The 16,479-nt window shown below is 46.9% G+C and overlaps 2 long non-coding RNA genes across 2 annotated transcripts in view; one reads left to right on the top strand and one right to left on the bottom strand.

Moving 5' to 3' along the window:
* Positions 1 to 10,416, bottom strand: part of LOC111944151 (uncharacterized) — a 52,557-nt gene extending 42,141 nt beyond the window's left edge. The window contains exons 1-2 of the long non-coding RNA XR_015287743.1: positions 10,369 to 10,416; positions 1,179 to 1,263 (exon numbers count right to left, since the gene is read on the bottom strand). This is a non-coding gene — a long non-coding RNA (uncharacterized LOC111944151). The remainder of the gene's footprint in view (positions 1 to 1,178; positions 1,264 to 10,368) is intronic.
* Positions 10,417 to 10,821: 405 nt separating this feature from the next.
* Positions 10,822 to 16,479, top strand: part of LOC111929812 (uncharacterized) — a 173,179-nt gene continuing 167,521 nt past the window's right edge. The window contains exon 1 of the long non-coding RNA XR_015287742.1: positions 10,822 to 10,918. This is a non-coding gene — a long non-coding RNA (uncharacterized LOC111929812). The remainder of the gene's footprint in view (positions 10,919 to 16,479) is intronic.

Here is a 16,479-nt window from a genome sequence, read left to right as displayed (position 1 = left end):
GGGATTGAAAATTCCAAGAAAATATATTTGGCATGGTGGAAATGTTCCATAAGTGTCAAATCATTCTCACACCAGAAAGCCCAAAAGTTATAATGACATTAAAATATTCAATTTAGTAGGAGAAATGTTAAATATATGAATGTTATATAAAGTTCAAAACAAGATTAAACAAAACAAGGAACTACTTATATGTTTTCACTTTATAGAAAACAATAATTTAAATATAATTTACTGTAAATAATATTTTAATTTGTCTCCATTAAAAATGCTGTCAAAATGACTATGGTCTCAAAAAAGCAAGCTGATTAAGATGAAGTTGTATTTCCTTGAAGAATGTTTCCATGATTTAATTATCTTTTCTCTTCATGAAATGCCTGAGAGAATTTCAAAATACTCTTAATAACTCTGCAAGAGATGAAGGTAAATTGGCTGCATCCCAGAACTGTCCCCAGTGCTCTATGAAGTGAGACAATGCCAAGTGCCCAAACACCAGGCGTGTGAGCTCTGGAGCTACTATACCCTGGACAACACTGAATGTGCACTCATTGCCAAACAGTTTGTTATAAACAAAGGGTTTTTTAAACTATTCAATAGCACTCCAAGGAATTAGACAGTCTTGAACACATGCCAGTGTGGCAATGGGTACAATAAGCAAATATAATCTACCTCGCTTAGGGTAAATATTTGGCTATAAATGTATTGAGAGCTCTTTAATTCTTTGTATGCTTCTGTGATGAGAACCAGAGGAAAGGCAGTGGCGATGCAAGGACTGGAGCATGACTTTTTTCTTCTCTTATCAGCTGCCCAGATAGGCTAGCTGCCAGTCAAATTAAAAACCTCACTGGAGGAAATGAATGAAGACCTGTAGGTGTACAAATCTGCTGTTTATACAGCTGCCTCAAGTTCTGCTAATAATCAACCAGAATCAGCCACATCTTCATGGAGACGTACAAAATTCTGTGGCAGAGTCTGGGAGGTTGACTACAGAAATCAAGGCATGCTCAGGGGTTTTTTTTTTTCACTTTTTTTTTTTGTCTCTTTTTTCAAAATGAACTTCTGCTTTCTGCCTGCCTCTAGTATGACTTAGAATTTTGGAAAGTATCTGGAAAGGAAAGAGGGGCAGACCTGTGATCTATTTGGAGGGCAATGAAATATTTGGAAAGTTTGGCAGTACTCACCCTTTTGAAGACAGGATGTTCTGCTTGCAGGGGCAATACCTCATCTTCTCTCATTTACCCACGTCCCGCTTTTGCATCTGTATTTCTGCGGATCCCAAAAGAAAAGATTTATTCTTCCTAGTCAGAAGCAAGCAGAGTTTTCTGTCTGGAGGGTTTCTGTACTGTCTGATCTATCACATGAACAACAACTTCACATCATTCACCTGATGAAGGGCTGCAGAATCTCAGGGTATCCAATGAGCTGTTCAGTATAGGAATGACAGCAGTGCACACTGGCTGTGTGGCTGCATCGAGTGTATTGACTCTAATCACAAGGTTTTCAGACAGCCTCTGTATTCTGGATATGCAGGAAGATATTTATACTCATCTGCTTGTCCTTCATTTCTTTTACTGCTCATCTATTTTAGATTAATGTCTTGATCCTCTCTCCCAAGCAGTGATGCTACTTTTGGGAGACAAACAAGGAACACCATGGGATATAACACAAATATTTTAATGGCACTGAGAGGTGTGGTTCGTTCTCTGGTTGTGTTTATTTGTAGGGAAAAAAGGTAACTTGCATCCCTAAATAGCCTTGCCTCATGGGTATGAGCCTACATGTCTGACTGCCATCTTATATCGACACTACACAGCAGCCCAGGGACTGGTGTTTATTCAGAAAAGAATTGGCCCATGCACACAGACACACTGATTCTCACAAATGGTTCTGTGTATGCCTTGGTTTCTTGACTTCTGCCAAATTCAAGCCTAAATTCTAGGAAGCAACAATAACACTAACAGGAATAACGTCAGACTTGAAAGTGATTGCTTTAGCTCTGTGAACACAAAATGGACTTCTTTTTCTTCCTTAGAAGTGATTTTTGAACATGCCTTGGCTTCTCTGAGCCAGCATAGTTTCACCCTGCCAGTCAGGTTACGAAGACGAATCTGTTACCCCCTTTTGCAGATGTGGTATGTGAGCCTAGTTGCATCACATTTTGAGGCAGATGGATCTCTGAAGGAAGCTCCAGTATCCAATCATGTGCTTTCTGCCCCTTGCTATTGATTCTTGTGGTTAGTCTGTTTCTGATTTTATTTTTCTGTGTAGTTTAAGGGCAAGTCTGTGGTTTGCCCCATGTGCCCAAATGAGGGAGCAAGGGTGCAGAAGACTGCCTGAAAATAAATAAATCAGAAACAGATAGACTAATTACAAGGATAAATGCCAAGGGATGGAGAACACACAGCATCCTCATGATCAGATACGCCTGGCCTATTGGAGGAGGGACGGATGTTTCACTATGTGATGTAACGCTGCACCACATTGGAGAAGAGAGACAGAGCGTCCTCTTCCTTGCCTGGCTGAGCACAACCCTCTGGTGTGGCTTGCTCACCAGGCCTGTCCCAGCATGGGGAGAAACAGCTTCCCTGAGGTAAGGGTGGGGAGGAGCAAGGCTGGGAAATCAGAGGCTGCTCTTTCCTCCCCCATGCCTGCCCCAACAGCCAGCAGGGCTAAGCTGACACGAGGGAGGATGTAATCTACCCCTGGTTGTTTCATGCTCAGAGCTCTTTGGGCACATTACTTCCTTCCACGGAATAAGAGGATAGTCATGGATGTCATCGTGAGTCACGGTCTCCTGGGGCAGCGTGGCTCTGTGCCATGCCTATAATCAGATGACCCGGGGGGTGAATTTGGAAGGCTTTTGATGTCATTCTCTGAGCCCTGCACCACAGGAGACAAAGACTTCTTAACGTAACATCAGGCTATATCTTAAACACAACCATGAAACTAACTTTGACTTGCCAGCAGCTGGTACAGACAGTGGCCTCCCTACACCGCTCTGGCACTTAGCATAAGAAATGTCATTATGTGGGTGGATTAGGCAGAACCTGTCAAAGCTGTGTGCGTGTTCTTTGGCTGTGTTTCCCTCCCCAGGCTAATAACGCTGAAGAGATGGGGAGTGGGTTGACACATTTTCTGGCATGTGTCATGTAACCCAGTGAAGTGGAGGACATGCCAATCACAAGACTTTTGTGCTTTAGTAAGGCGCAGGCAGCAGGGACATGCTGCAGTGGCTAGCAGTCCTAATCCTCTCTAAGGGATTCATGCCCTTAGCACCTTCTCTTGACAGACCCACAGGTATGTTTGGAGAAAAAGGCAAGGAGATGTATCCAGGCAGGTATTGTTTAAGCTCATGTTACCTACAGACCCTGAAGCTCTTTGCAAGTTGACTGACATGATATCCATAAGGACCACCGAATTTGGCACAGGGGGAAATATTCATTGTCTGTTTTGCAGTGTGCAGAAATTCTCTATACCAGTTCAGCAGAGGATACAAAGAATAACCACACCTGACAAGAAGAGATTTTTAGGATAGAACATTCTAAAGCAACATAACCAGAGACTGATGAAAGAACACAGTTACTCTTTCTGGTTCCTTAAACAAGAGTGATGGGTGTTGATATAAATATTGGAGTGAGAGAATTCCCATGGTCTAGCACAATCTCAAGGTAAATCATCCTCAGGAGAATATGGAAGAACAGTGCATTCAGTCTCAGAAAGAAGTCTGGTTTTGCACAGCTGCCTGCTTAACACCTGTGCTGAGAAAATGAAGTTTACTCCCCGGGCTGAGGCAATATGCCAGGTTGGTTCCTCACAAATCACCATCACAGAAACAGAAGATGTAATGAGCACGTATGCCCTGTATGACAGAAATGCCATCTTCTGTCTCTGCCTGTGTGTTGCAAGCTATTTTTGGATGTTGGGAAAAGCTGTATCAGCTTAGGTGCTGGCTGCATAGCCCAAAACACACAGGCTATTGGTCTGATGTGGCTTGTAGCAGGCACAGCACCTAATTCACTGGTAAGAGTTACTGTACTATTTTTCTTGAAGCTCATAATATTAAAAAAAAAAAAAAAAAAATAGAGCCAGTAGCTTCTGCAAGTAACCACAGCTGAACAACAGCTGCTGCTCTTGCAGCATCTGTAGTATCTGAGGTCAGGAACTGCCATGCCCAGGTGCCATGTTCTCATTCCATGTAAAAGTGAAGAGCATCTGCGTAAGTGGTAGAAAATTAACTTGGCAGGCAGGGAGGCAACCTATGGATGGGAGCTGCACGATAACCCCACTGGATGGGGGCTGCCACCTCCCTTCACTTGCTGCTGAGTCACACCAACAGGACTGGGGATTGTATTAAAGGGGCAAAAGAAAGTGCCCCTTGGCTGTGCCTCCTACATACACATTGGTGTGACGTGGGTGCTGCCCTGTGTCACACACAGCTTGTCACCTGTTAGTCACTTGGGGACAGGAACTTGAGGGACTGCAATGGCATGCTCTGAGGGATGTCCCATGCCCATTATGGCATAGGGGAGGAAGAGATGGAGGATAGTGATGAGGTGGGAGATGGCTCTGACAATTTATTCTTTTTTGTACTGCGTAACACTTGTGTGAAGTTGAGAAAACCTGCATCAATGTGAATCCTGACACAGAATTTGTATTTTCCTATGACCAGTGTGACCCTGCTCAGATTGCCAGATAACGTCACATCTCCAGTTGTGCAACACCATCATGCTCTCTAGATCCCAGGTCTTTAAACATTATTGAGCTGACTGTTTGTACCCTGTGGTGGGAATCCAAATATTGTTTATCAGCAGAAATGTTAACTATGTGTCCTTTGTTGGGAAGCAACCTGATTTCTCAGACATCTGTGTATTGAAAGTAGGAGCTCATTGGAGAGAAAAAATGTGTGCCAGCAGGGAAAAAGGAAGAGCTTTCATCTATGAGTGAGTACACAACGTGCAGGGTACAAAACAGTGTTTTGGTAGATACCAGTGTTTTGCAATTCAAGGATCACATGACTGAAAAAAAAATCCACTTCTGCCGTGGTATTTTTCATTTACAAATAAAAATTAAGTTAAACTTTGTTCATTTATTGCTTTTATTTCTCCTTGTTTGTTTTCCTATTTTCTTGTATGGTAATGTGTATGTCATTTGGTTCCTTATTTGCTTTTATTTGAAAAAAAATTTGCATGGAATTTTCTGAACTCTTGCAGAGCAGAGAGACTAGTAAATGTGTATGTTTATGCACCTTTGTGCATGTACAAAAAATGAGGGATAGTTAATAAAATGCACATCACTGCAATCCTTTCATACTTAAGATCCCCAAACAGAAATTGTTCAAATAAAATAGAACTGATCCAAAATGTACATATTTAGCTTAAATAATAGCAGTCCCTAGATATGTGCCTCATTCTGCAGTTGGAAATGTCAGTTGAACAAAGAGCAGGATATAGTGTGAATCAGGCTGTCCTAAAAGCTTTATGTGACAGACACACTTTATGGAGTTAGTTCCATTTCTCTCACATTTCAAAAGCAGACTCAGAGCCTAGTTATCATGAGGACAAACTCCACAAAATCACTTTTTTGTGGTCAAGGACTGCAATATTTTTAAAAAGTCAGAATGCATGTTAAAAGAACAGTTTGTCCCAAGGCTTATGGTTCAGCTGTAGAAAGTTTCTTCTTGATCCATCCATCTGAAAAATTGTTCCTGAAAAGTCATTCTGCATAAGGGTGTTTTTGGTATTTTTTCAGGGATAAAAAATAGAAATGAGCTGTAAAGCTTGAGTTGTTCTGAACTCTTTCTCTTCTCTTTCACCAATGAGTTCATCAAACAAAATTCCACATGAAACAAATGTTATTATGAGATTAGCAGAATGAACGCCAGAGTTCAGATACTAAACATTTTTTAAAAAAAACAATGAGCTTAATGACATGAAGGAAGTTGTAGTTTAAACATCAAGGTCAATTATTTCGTTAAATATTATTTAAAAGTTCCTTGCCTTGAAACAAAACCAGAGCTTTCCTTTTCCCAAAAATGCAAACAGATTATACTGCCCTGTTTGTCATCTTCACTAGATAACTTCTATTTGATCTTCAAATGAAAACAGTTTCTATTTCAGATTTATACAACAGGCTGCCTCTAAAAAGAAAAAAGATCTTAAGGTTGGACTGCTGTTTACTTTCTCTTCTAATCCTGTGAGAAGATTTGCATAAGAAAAGCAAGTAGATTTGAGTCTAGCTTTTGCTGTCTGCATCGAAAGCATGAGCATCAGTCAGTCCTTTCTATTTATTCAGACAGAAAATGATTGTTTTTTAAGTCAGGTGAGTAGAAAATCTTTCAGTAAGTTCAGCTGGGTTATTCTAAAAGTAACAAGGACTACTTATCAAGACTAAGTGGCATTTAAGTAAATAATTATAGCAGTCAAACACTGAGAGTTTAAAACCTAAATCCCCCAGTTGCATGTATGTTCCCTCATACTGTATACTTGGATCAGAATTGGTATTTCCTGGATCTTGCAAAGCAGCCCCCTGTATTTGCAGATAGCCCTCTCTCAATCCCTAACAGCATCAGTGTCTCAGAGGACATCGGTGAGCAGAGCAGTGCTGGGTGGTGGTGGGAGCTCTGGGTCTCAGGACTGAGCAAGTGCCCCCAGCTCCAAGCGTGACCCCTGGAGCAAACCAGCTCACCCTCTGTAGAACAGGAACAGGGACTCATACCTACAAGAGTGCCGTGAAGCAGAGTAGTTTAATGCGTACAATGGACTTAATTTTTGTTGTTGTTGTTGTATAGAAAAGCAAAATAATTTTTTTTAGGAAGAGTACTAGAAGGGATTTTTTGGATCCTGGGGTCAAGTTCCTCGCTGTGGGTGGTAACCACATCTCAGAAGCTGGTTCTCAAACCAGTCAAATTCCATCTTCCAGGTGCTTTGATTCCTTCCTGACTGCAGAAGGCCTTTCTGGGTTCTCACCGCTCTGGTGGAGTGAAGCTGCTTTTCTTTTTCCATCTTGAATCCCTTCCGGGACAGTTTGTACCAATTCTTTCTCATATTTTATTTTGGAGAAGGGGAGGGAAACTGTCTCACAATTTTCAGATTCATTTGAATTTTTCTCTGAGCTCCAGACACCTGGTGGAAAGACGCCAGCAATGCTGTAGGCTGGTTCGATGTACCAATAAAAATAAAATTAAATTAAAAAACCCCCAAACTTCGTGTAAGAAAAGCGCCATTCTTAGAAAGCCTCCAGCGTTCCAGCTAGAGCACAAACAGCTGCTTATTTAGGGCTCTTCTCGGGTAAATCGACAGTCCCGGGCCAAAGGGGCCGCAGCTCTTGTGGTCTCGCACTAGCCCAGAGCCCCCCCCCGGAGGGGGAACACACAGGGGAGAGGGGAAGGAACGAGTAGGGAGAGAGAACCATCCTCAAACCGCGGCTCAAACTTCGCCTGAGGAGGGCCGACGCTCCGCTAGCTCGAGCTAAGGCGGAGAAAGCTCAGCGGGACGCGGGTCCCCGCCCGGGGCCGGCCCCGCGCCCCCCGCCCGTCCCGCCGGGCTCAGCCCCGCCGCCCCGGGCTCCGCCGCCCGCAGGAGGCAGCGGGGCTCGGAGGGGAGGGAGATCGCTCTTTTGCCCCTTGGCTCGGGTTTTCCCCTGCCCACGGAACAAGCGCCTTTGTTGGAGCTGTGCTCCCCGGGGCTGGGGATGATTTTTCGTTTTGACCTTTCTCCTCCGCTGCCTCCCGCAGGCCCCGCAGCGGCGGTCCCGAGGGCGGACGGGGCAGCGCTGCCGCCTGTCCCCGGGAGAGCCTCGGCCAAGAAGAGAAGCAGCCTGTGGGGCTGAAACCGTGGCGAGCGGGAGGGATTGGGGAGCACTTCGCCGGGCTGTGGGAGAGAGGCAGCGGTCCGTGTCCCTCGGCGACCCCTGTCCCTGCTTCCCACTGGTGAAGGCAGTGCGTGCCCCCCGTGGAAATGCGGTGGGGCAGCAGCTCGCTGCCGGCACGCGGGGCACGGGCTGCAGCCAGGGCCAGGTGTGCCATCGGGAAATGCCACCTCCAGCCGCGGATCCAAGGACTCCCAGGCCACGGCTACGCGGCTCGACAGGGCAGCAAACAGCCCGTCCCCATCCCCCCCGACAACTACAGCCCTCTCAGCCTGCAAGCCCAGTAAGGCTGAAGCAGCAACCAAACTCATTCGAACAGACCCTGCCGGACCTGTGAAACCCCAAAGAAAACTGAACACCAAAGTGCGAGCGAGACAACACGCCCACCAAGGAGCCCCCCCGAGCCGGGGCCGAGCCGGTCCGTGCCGCCGGCACAGGCGCAGCGCTGCCGGCCCGTGGCTGGCCGCGGGGGGCCCGGCGCCCGGGGGACCACCCTCACCCTCCAACGCCGACTGTTGGTTCCTAATTCCTACGAATTCAACCACATTCCCCCAGGGATAATGAGGGCGGGATGGGGTTTAAGCCCCGAGTTCAATTGCAGTGAAACCCAAGGAAACAGACGCAGGTGAAGGGCAGAGCGCGCTCGCTGCCGTGCTGCTGCCGCAAAACTTGCGGAGGATCGGGGCGGCTCGCACAGCACGGACACTAAAGCCCTCTCTCGAAGGCTCCGAGAGTGCAGAGAGGAACCGAAGAAAACGGGCTTTTCCCGGGAGATGGGGGCAGGAGGTGCGGGCTGTGCGGGACCAGCCCCCGGTGCGCACCTTCCGCCCCCGCGCAGCTCCGCTGAGACCCGCGCTGCTCTTGCACGGCTCGCATCGATCAAGAGCCTTTCCGGGAACAGGCTACTAAGAGCAGCGAGAGCAGGAGGGGGAGGGTGGGTATGAAATAAAAGACTAAAGAAACAGTGCGATTTTGGGACCAGGACCAAATCCTAACGTGTTACATAAAAGCCACGGGCGGTTCTTATCAGCAAGCCCGGCCTGAAGAGGAACAATCCCCAGGACCAGCTCCAAAACAACCCTGTTAAAGGAACAATTGTGAAATGCCAACTTCCCACCAGAGTATGAACAGCAGGAGCCGGGCATGTCCTGTCTATAACCGGGCTTCTGACAACTGACAGAGAGGGGAGGGGACGGAGGGGGATCCTCTCTTGACAAGATTTATCAAGAAACATTTAACTGGGCTTTAATCATATTAGCAAGAGCCCAATTAGGGCTGAGAGCGAAGCGAGGCTGGGGAGAGGAGGAGGAGCAAGCGATGGAGTCACTCGAGGATAAAGTCCTTTCATCAGGCTGCGCTCTCGGCAAACAGAGGAGTGCGAATAATCAGTGCCCTTCACTGGGGGGATGGGGGAGGGAGCGGCTGGGGAATGTGTGTAAAGGATCATTAAGGCCAGGCAGAAGGTTTTTTGTTGTTGTTGTTGTTGTTGTTTTTAATTATTACGGCTATTAAGGTGGTGTCTGTGGGCTCCCTCGGGCGCTGTTCTCAGAGACGGAGCGGGGAAGAAGCGAAGGGGTTCGGAAGCACCTGCTGCACTGCGACGACCTGATCTGCGTGTGCGGATAGGTCTCACCCTCCCGGAGCAAAGAGAGCCTCCGTCCCTCCCACCCCACCTCACATCACCGAAGGAGAATTTCCTTAAAAGCCCTTTTCCCGGGTCTCGTCTCCCTTATGCAGAGCTCTTTCCCGGCGCATCCCAGCGCGGCTCCTCGGGGGTAGCGCGGCGCCCCACCGCCCCCGGCGGAGCCCAGCCCGGTGTGCCCTGGGGAAGTGGAGGGCAGAAGATGTCCTCCCGGGTATCAAACTCCCCGTGCTTTCGCGTGGGCAACCTGCCCTGTCCTTAGGGACTCGATCGCTCCAGCTGTAGGGGATGGGGTGGGCGGACAGCAAAGAAATAAAGAAAAACTAAAGATGACAGGTGGGAGCAAGGGAAGAGGCTGTGGATAAGCCCATGAACCACCCCCCAACCCCGGGTTACGCCACCTCGGGGACACGGCGGTGGGAGCGCGGCAGCGGCCGTGACCCTGCTTGCGGCTTTCGAGACATCGCCAGCAGCTGCCGGCAGCTGCCCCGATTTCCTGCCGCTCCCCGCGGCCAGGAGAAGGGAGGTAATGCTGTTGGGCAACGAGGCACCTTTCGCCCAAGAGGAGGCGGATCTTTGCGCCGCGGGGCAGAGGATGCTGTCTTTTTCTTATTTAAACAGGACAGGGCCCGGGTGGGGTTTGCCGTTCGCTCCCACGAGCATCCCCGCTGTCGGAAGCCATCTGCCCCGTGCCTGGAGCGGAGGGGCTTTGGCCCCCCACGCTCCCCTCCATCTCCGCCCAGCGCCCTGGGCCGCCACAGCCACGTCCTCGGGGACGCGCGGCCCTGGGGGCAGCGCCTCCCCCCGCCCCGTGCCCTTTGCGTGACCGTGCCCCCGCCGCACCTTCCCTGTCCCACGCTTACCTTTCCGGCCCGGCCGCCGAGGGGCTGCCCCCCCCCGCTCCCGCCCCCCGCCCCGTCTCCGCCATCCCCGCCGCAGGGGTGTCGCACGCCGCCGCGCCGGCACAGCCTCGGCTCTCGCCTTGCGCGCACTCGGCTGGCGCTGGCAGCCCCGCCGGGTTCATCCGAGGACAGCGGCGGCTCCGCGCCGCGGCTCGTCTGGCTGCCAACGCCGCGGCGAGGCTGACGCTGCCGCGGCCGGGGGTGACTCACGGCGGCCCGCGGCAGCCGCCGGGCAGCGGATCCGACAGCGGATCGAGCGGCGAGCGGGCACATCGCGGGCCCGCTCTTCGCCCCCTTCCCCGGGCACCGCGTGCCACCCGTCGCACCCATGCCCCCTCCCCGACCCCCTCCGCTTCTGCCAAGTGGAATAAACGCCCGGGTTTCCGGCAAATATTCACCCTTCCGACACCGAACGGGAGGCCGCCCCCCCTCCCGGCCGGCTCCCCTGTCGGAGGCGGGCCGGGGTCCGTCCCCGCGGCCGGCGGCGCTCCCGGCGGCACCCGCCCCCAACGTAAGTGACCGTCGGGGCCGGGAGGGGGGGGCCGTCCCTCGCGCCCCTTGCCCGGCGGGGCTGCGCTCCGAGGCCCGGGCTGCAGCGGGCGGGCGGGCCGGGGCCCCGAGCGCAGCCCCGGCCGTGTGCCCCGCGCCGTCCCCGAGGTGCGTCCGGCGTGTGCCCAGGGGACAGGACAGCCGCCCGCCCACGGACAAGGGCAAACACAGAACCTTAGCGCGGGGCGGGGAGGGGACGCGGGGCACAGACCGGGACAGGGACTCGGAGCCCGAGTGCCGGGCAGCGGCGGTGTCATCACCGTTGTGCTCTGCCCTGATCGGCAGGGTTTTAGCTGCCTGCGGTTTCCATGGAGCCCTCCTGGCGCGTCCCAGCAAAAACGTATGGCGGACGTCTTAATGGCGAGCCTGCAGCGGGTCTCCCACTTCTTCCCAGAGCTCCCAGGTGGAGTGCTTTCAGATCCTTTACACTGCGTAGCTCAGCACCAGCAGTGCTTTTGAGAAACATGCTTAGTGCGTGACATCCCTGTTTTGAAACACAATTTTGAGGCGAAACTGTAGCAATACGCATCTTTCAGTCTGGATGCACAGTTTTGAAAGCAGTGTCTCCCTGATATGAAGCGATTATTTATTTATTAAGAAGCTCCAGCCACAAAGGTAATGGTAATGAGTGATACATACCCTGCATACACACTTAAGTTTTGGATATAGGATGAAGGCATGAAGTCGGGCCTATACTTAAAAATACTCTAAAGCTACTTGTCAGAAATGTGCTAAAATGATAAGCCATGGATTTAGTGACATGGATTATGCTGTCAGTCCTTCACCATTAAGTTAATTTTTAAGTCCAAATTTCAGTCCTTCGAGAAAAGATAGGCGGAGGAGGAGGAGGAGGAGGAGGAAGAGACTATTATAATTGAAATGCTGACATTGCTAACCATGCTAACCATGGCAGTGTGAATTCACTACTATAATAAGATCTCAGCTAGCAGCCTAATTCCAGAGAGGTGATGTTATCCAGTAATAATGTAATCACTTTGTTGGCTGTAACATTGGGAATTACTTTATTTTATTGATATTTTTGGCCAAAATGTAAAAAAAAAAATAAAAAAAATTAATCTGTAAGATGCCAAAATTGAGGCAGGAGAGCTACCTTTGCTATTTAAAATAATAAACCAAAGTTCTTCATGAACATTTTTCACTTCAGTGCAGTTTTACAAAAGCATACTTAAAAAGGGACAGCTAGTGAGAATGCAAGCTTTCAAGCTAGGAATTGGAAGACAGAAAGGCCCAAGGGTGTAACATTGTTAAGAGTTTTCAGAGAAGTCCCAAAAGCGCAATGTTCACTTTACAAAATAGAAGTTTTCTCCTGGGTAATCACTGAATGAGTTTGCATTGATTTTCAGCTGTGATTTTAAAGGGAAAAAAAGGGAAAGAAAATAAATGAAGAAGACAAATGCCCTGTTAGTAAATTATGATGCAACCATTAAGAAAATAGTGTCATATATATGAAAAATTGGAACTGACTGCTTCAGCTTTTGAGTTTATATATTCAGGATTCTCCATCCCTCCTATCTGTTTTTATACTGATTTTTAAGGAGTAAACATTCCGATAATTTTCTATGCATCTGGTTCTCAAATTACAAATAACAGCAGAAGTGAATTAACTTATAAGGTGCCTGTACCAGTGAAACTGTATTAGCGAAATCTTTTAGAGAGAGGTTGGTTAGTGTTAGTGAGGTCAGAATTTCAGCCACTGTGAAGGTTTTGTTATTGCAGAAAAGTACAAAGATAGACCATATTATCCCTCTAATTCAGATTTAGATTTTGTGGTTGCTCTTGACGGTGTTCAGCCTGTTTTACCTTAACCAAAATGCACTGTGGTCAGCGGGACTCTGGGTTGGGGCCATTAATTCTTTGAAGGAGTAAATCTAAAGTTTCTCCGTATTGCTAGGAAGCCTAATGGTATCAAGACAAAGACATGTGAAAGTATGTGAAGACAATGAAAACAAAGTAGTGAGTATAGCCAAATCATAAGTGCCATTTAAACAGAGTGGCTTGTAAATAACAGAGCCCTACAAGAATACTTGGGTGTGTCTGAGTCAACCCATTTTGAAAACCCTATGATATGCAGCTGCAGAAATTACACAAATTCTTGAAAAAATTGTCCAGAAAACTTGAAATTTCTTGAAAATCATGTTTCCAAATACAAGCACTGTTCTGCATATAGATACATCACATGTTGTCCAGTAACACTTGGAAAGTAGGCTAAAACTGCTACAGTGACTACCTTGTCCATCTGATCTTCTTAAGGCAACATTAACTCTCTTTTAAGACTTACAATTTCACAAAGCATTATTATATGTATTACAATGATTTGTGAATGTGTGTAGCCTGGGCTGTGGAAAATCAGTGGTTGGCATTCACTCTCAGGCTTACATCCAAAACTGTACAAGTTAATTTGCACTACATGACCATTGGCACTACAGAGTAATGAATTGGAAGACGTATGTTGAGAATATTTTCCAAAGCTGCCTTATACACTTGCTTGAAGCTAGAAAATAGATGTGATATAATGATAGTTGTTTTGGCTTTATTGTGGAAGATAATACCAGCTTGTGACTACTAACTGGATGTGAAACAAAACTTTATGGCTGTATGGATTGGATGTGGTATGTCAGCAGTGATACAGGGTACTAATGGAAGCATTGTGTATTAGTTCTGTAAAAAGATTCAAATGACAGTTAATTAGTTTCTCACAAATACAAAATGAGAGGGCAATGAAAAATTAATTGAAGAAATTTATGTATGGATATGAAGCATGGTAATCTGGATGCCAGCTGCCACACAGGAAATTCCCAAACCACTAATTGATGGAAATTTTGAGAATTTAACAGGTTAGGCTCCAAACAGGGTTTCCAGTTTGGCTTCTTTTTGTCATTAGGCCACGACAGAGAGATTTCACTAGCCCAGTACAGACATTTTTGCCTCCTTGGTGCATTGTTCTTGAAGTCCTACCTCCTTAATCATTAATCACAATTGCTTAGTTTTTTGTTTTTGATATAAAATGTCACCTTTTTAATTGAGAGATTGAGTATGACAGTGTGGAGATAGGTCCTTATGTATACAGGAGGAAAAGAAGCAAGTGGAAGTGGAAAAGGGAAAGAAGCAGGTGTTTGGAGAGCACGGAAGATAGGAAATGTGGAGCTTCCATCGGAGTGACTAGTGATGGGACAGGACAGGCAGAATGAGTCTGGATCACTGACTGTTGGAGACAGCTGTGTTCAGAGTTTGTTATTTGTTCAAAATACTCCTTGTTTAACATGCCCTGCATTTCTCAGTGGGGATAGAGCTTGTAATCTGTGTGAAATGGTGAAAGATTGAGAAAGTAAAGACAGAATGAAAAAGCAAGACGCAATTTCCTAATTTGTTTCTTTTCCATTTCTAAAGCCTGCCTAGCCCACACATCGGGTAGGGTATGCTTAGAATCTTGGAAAAAAACCAAACTAAGCTGCAGCTGGAACAAAGTTGGAAATAAATTCCAGTCATTTTAAAGATGATAAAAAATATCTGACCATTCCTTCTCCCTGCTCTCTCCAGAAGGTCCAACAAAATCATCTACCCTATGGCAAATGCCTGATAACAGCATGCTATGTGTATCTACTCTGAAATCAGAGTTCAGGGTGTATATAAATGTAACTGCAACTCACATTTTGTCCTTCTGATATTGTTTGCCTGGAACTTGCACACTGTCATATTTTTCTACTTTCTTCATTCAATTTGCTTTTTTGCTTTGGGACAGAAAATCCCGCATGCAGTGTGGTCCAGGTTATACCGAACCATGGATGTCTCATGCAGAGCAGTATCTTATTGCACACATGACTTACTCATGTTGCAAAAGTAGGGTGAGTAATGGGTGCTGGAATTTAGCTCTATACTGTATTTTGCATCTGGGGTTTCTGTAATTGGTTCATGAAGTTCACAGACTACTTCTAGTAATGTCTTAATTTTTCTACCTCCCATTCCTGCCTTTCCCCCCCCCATTTCTCCAGAGGTTTTATGTGGTCCTGGATGACTTTACAACTTTTCAAAATGATGCAGAACTGTATCAAAATGCTCCAATCACTATATAAGCACACAGGATATATTTGTGCAGCAGAAATACCAGGTTTTGATGGTATGTATGGGGCATAATCCCATACAGCTGTAGGACTGTGGGTCAGCATTTCATCTTTACCAGCAGAAAGGTTTGCAGTGACTGTCTTAGGGATGTATTGACTGTGCATAGAGGGCAAAGTAGTGCTGGACTATTTACAATTGCAAGTGGGATGATTTGGATGGTACCCTGCAACATCATCCTTGGATACACAGAGAGAAAAACTGGTATGCCTGTGATGCTCTCAAGTACATGCTGTACGCCTCCAAGTACAAGGGCAATTTTGAATTTAGAAAGAAGCTCTCCAATGTGCTAAGCTGCTGATGTAGCACTTACGGTGAGAAATATACTGGTCCAGATAGAGCTCTTGGGAGTACACTCAGGTCAGACAAAGAGGGTCTCAGAAACAGATGCAAAACAAACAAACAAACAGAAGTGTTCAAACACACAAACTGTTTGATCTGGAAACAGAACAGAGGGGTTGCCTGTAGCTGTACTTTGTTCAAACTTCATTTGGGCTTGTAATGTAACTTTGTGCTAGTCTATGCAGCACATGTCAGACTCTGGACTGTGGGTTTTCTTACTGATGATTCTGCAGCCTCTCAGGCTCCTGGGGCTACTGTGCAAGGGTCTGTTTGCCCAGAGGTATCTATTCAGTGCAAAGAGGTGGTGACAGAAGTTGCTGTTAATTGTTGCCGTATGGTTGAAAGTTGGGGGTTGCTGTGCAAGCAAGTCTCCTCTGCTCTGTTCCAGTTCAAAGTCAAGCCACCTAGATAAAACTAGGGAAAAGTGTTAATACAGCTCATGCTAGATCTCAAAAGAATAGAGACAAGGAGGAAGGTAACCAAAGTTCAGACCCAGAGGGTGCATGCAGTCAGTTTAGATATGCTGAGTCCAGTCTTGTGTCCCAATAAGTTGATCACAGTTATTTGTGAAAAAGGGTCTCATGCTTTCCAGGATAAGCTAGCTGTTTAGTTTGTCTTTTTAACTAGTCAATAAAGCTCAAACAATGTTCTAGGAATTATCTCTGTATTAAAATTATCTTATTCGTTATGTGTCTATGTCTATATTTGGATGTGAATTCTAGGACCTTAGATCCTAAAATATTTAAAGTCCAGTTAAATTTTGACATGAGAGCAACTGCATTATTTTTCTGTTCATTTTCCAAATCTGTAAACATGCTTTTGTGCAAGACTACTGGCACTGAAAGTCTGTTTGAAATGGACTTGTGGAAGTGCAAGAGTTCATAACCCTTGCAGCAACTGGGAGTGCAGTCTGAACACTGAGTGCCGGCTCATGTAATGAGAATTGGTGAGGTCTTCTTTAGCTACTCCTGCAGAGCTCTAGGAAAGTCCAGCATTGCTGCCAGCTGCATGACAAAGACACAGATAGTGCATTCAACATCCTCC

This window comes from Cyanistes caeruleus, chromosome 6 (assembly GCF_971803275.1).
Source record: "Cyanistes caeruleus chromosome 6, bCyaCae1.hap1.1, whole genome shotgun sequence".
Lineage (NCBI taxonomy): Eukaryota > Metazoa > Chordata > Aves > Passeriformes > Paridae > Cyanistes > Cyanistes caeruleus.
This window is presented reverse-complemented; position numbering and strand designations above follow the sequence as displayed.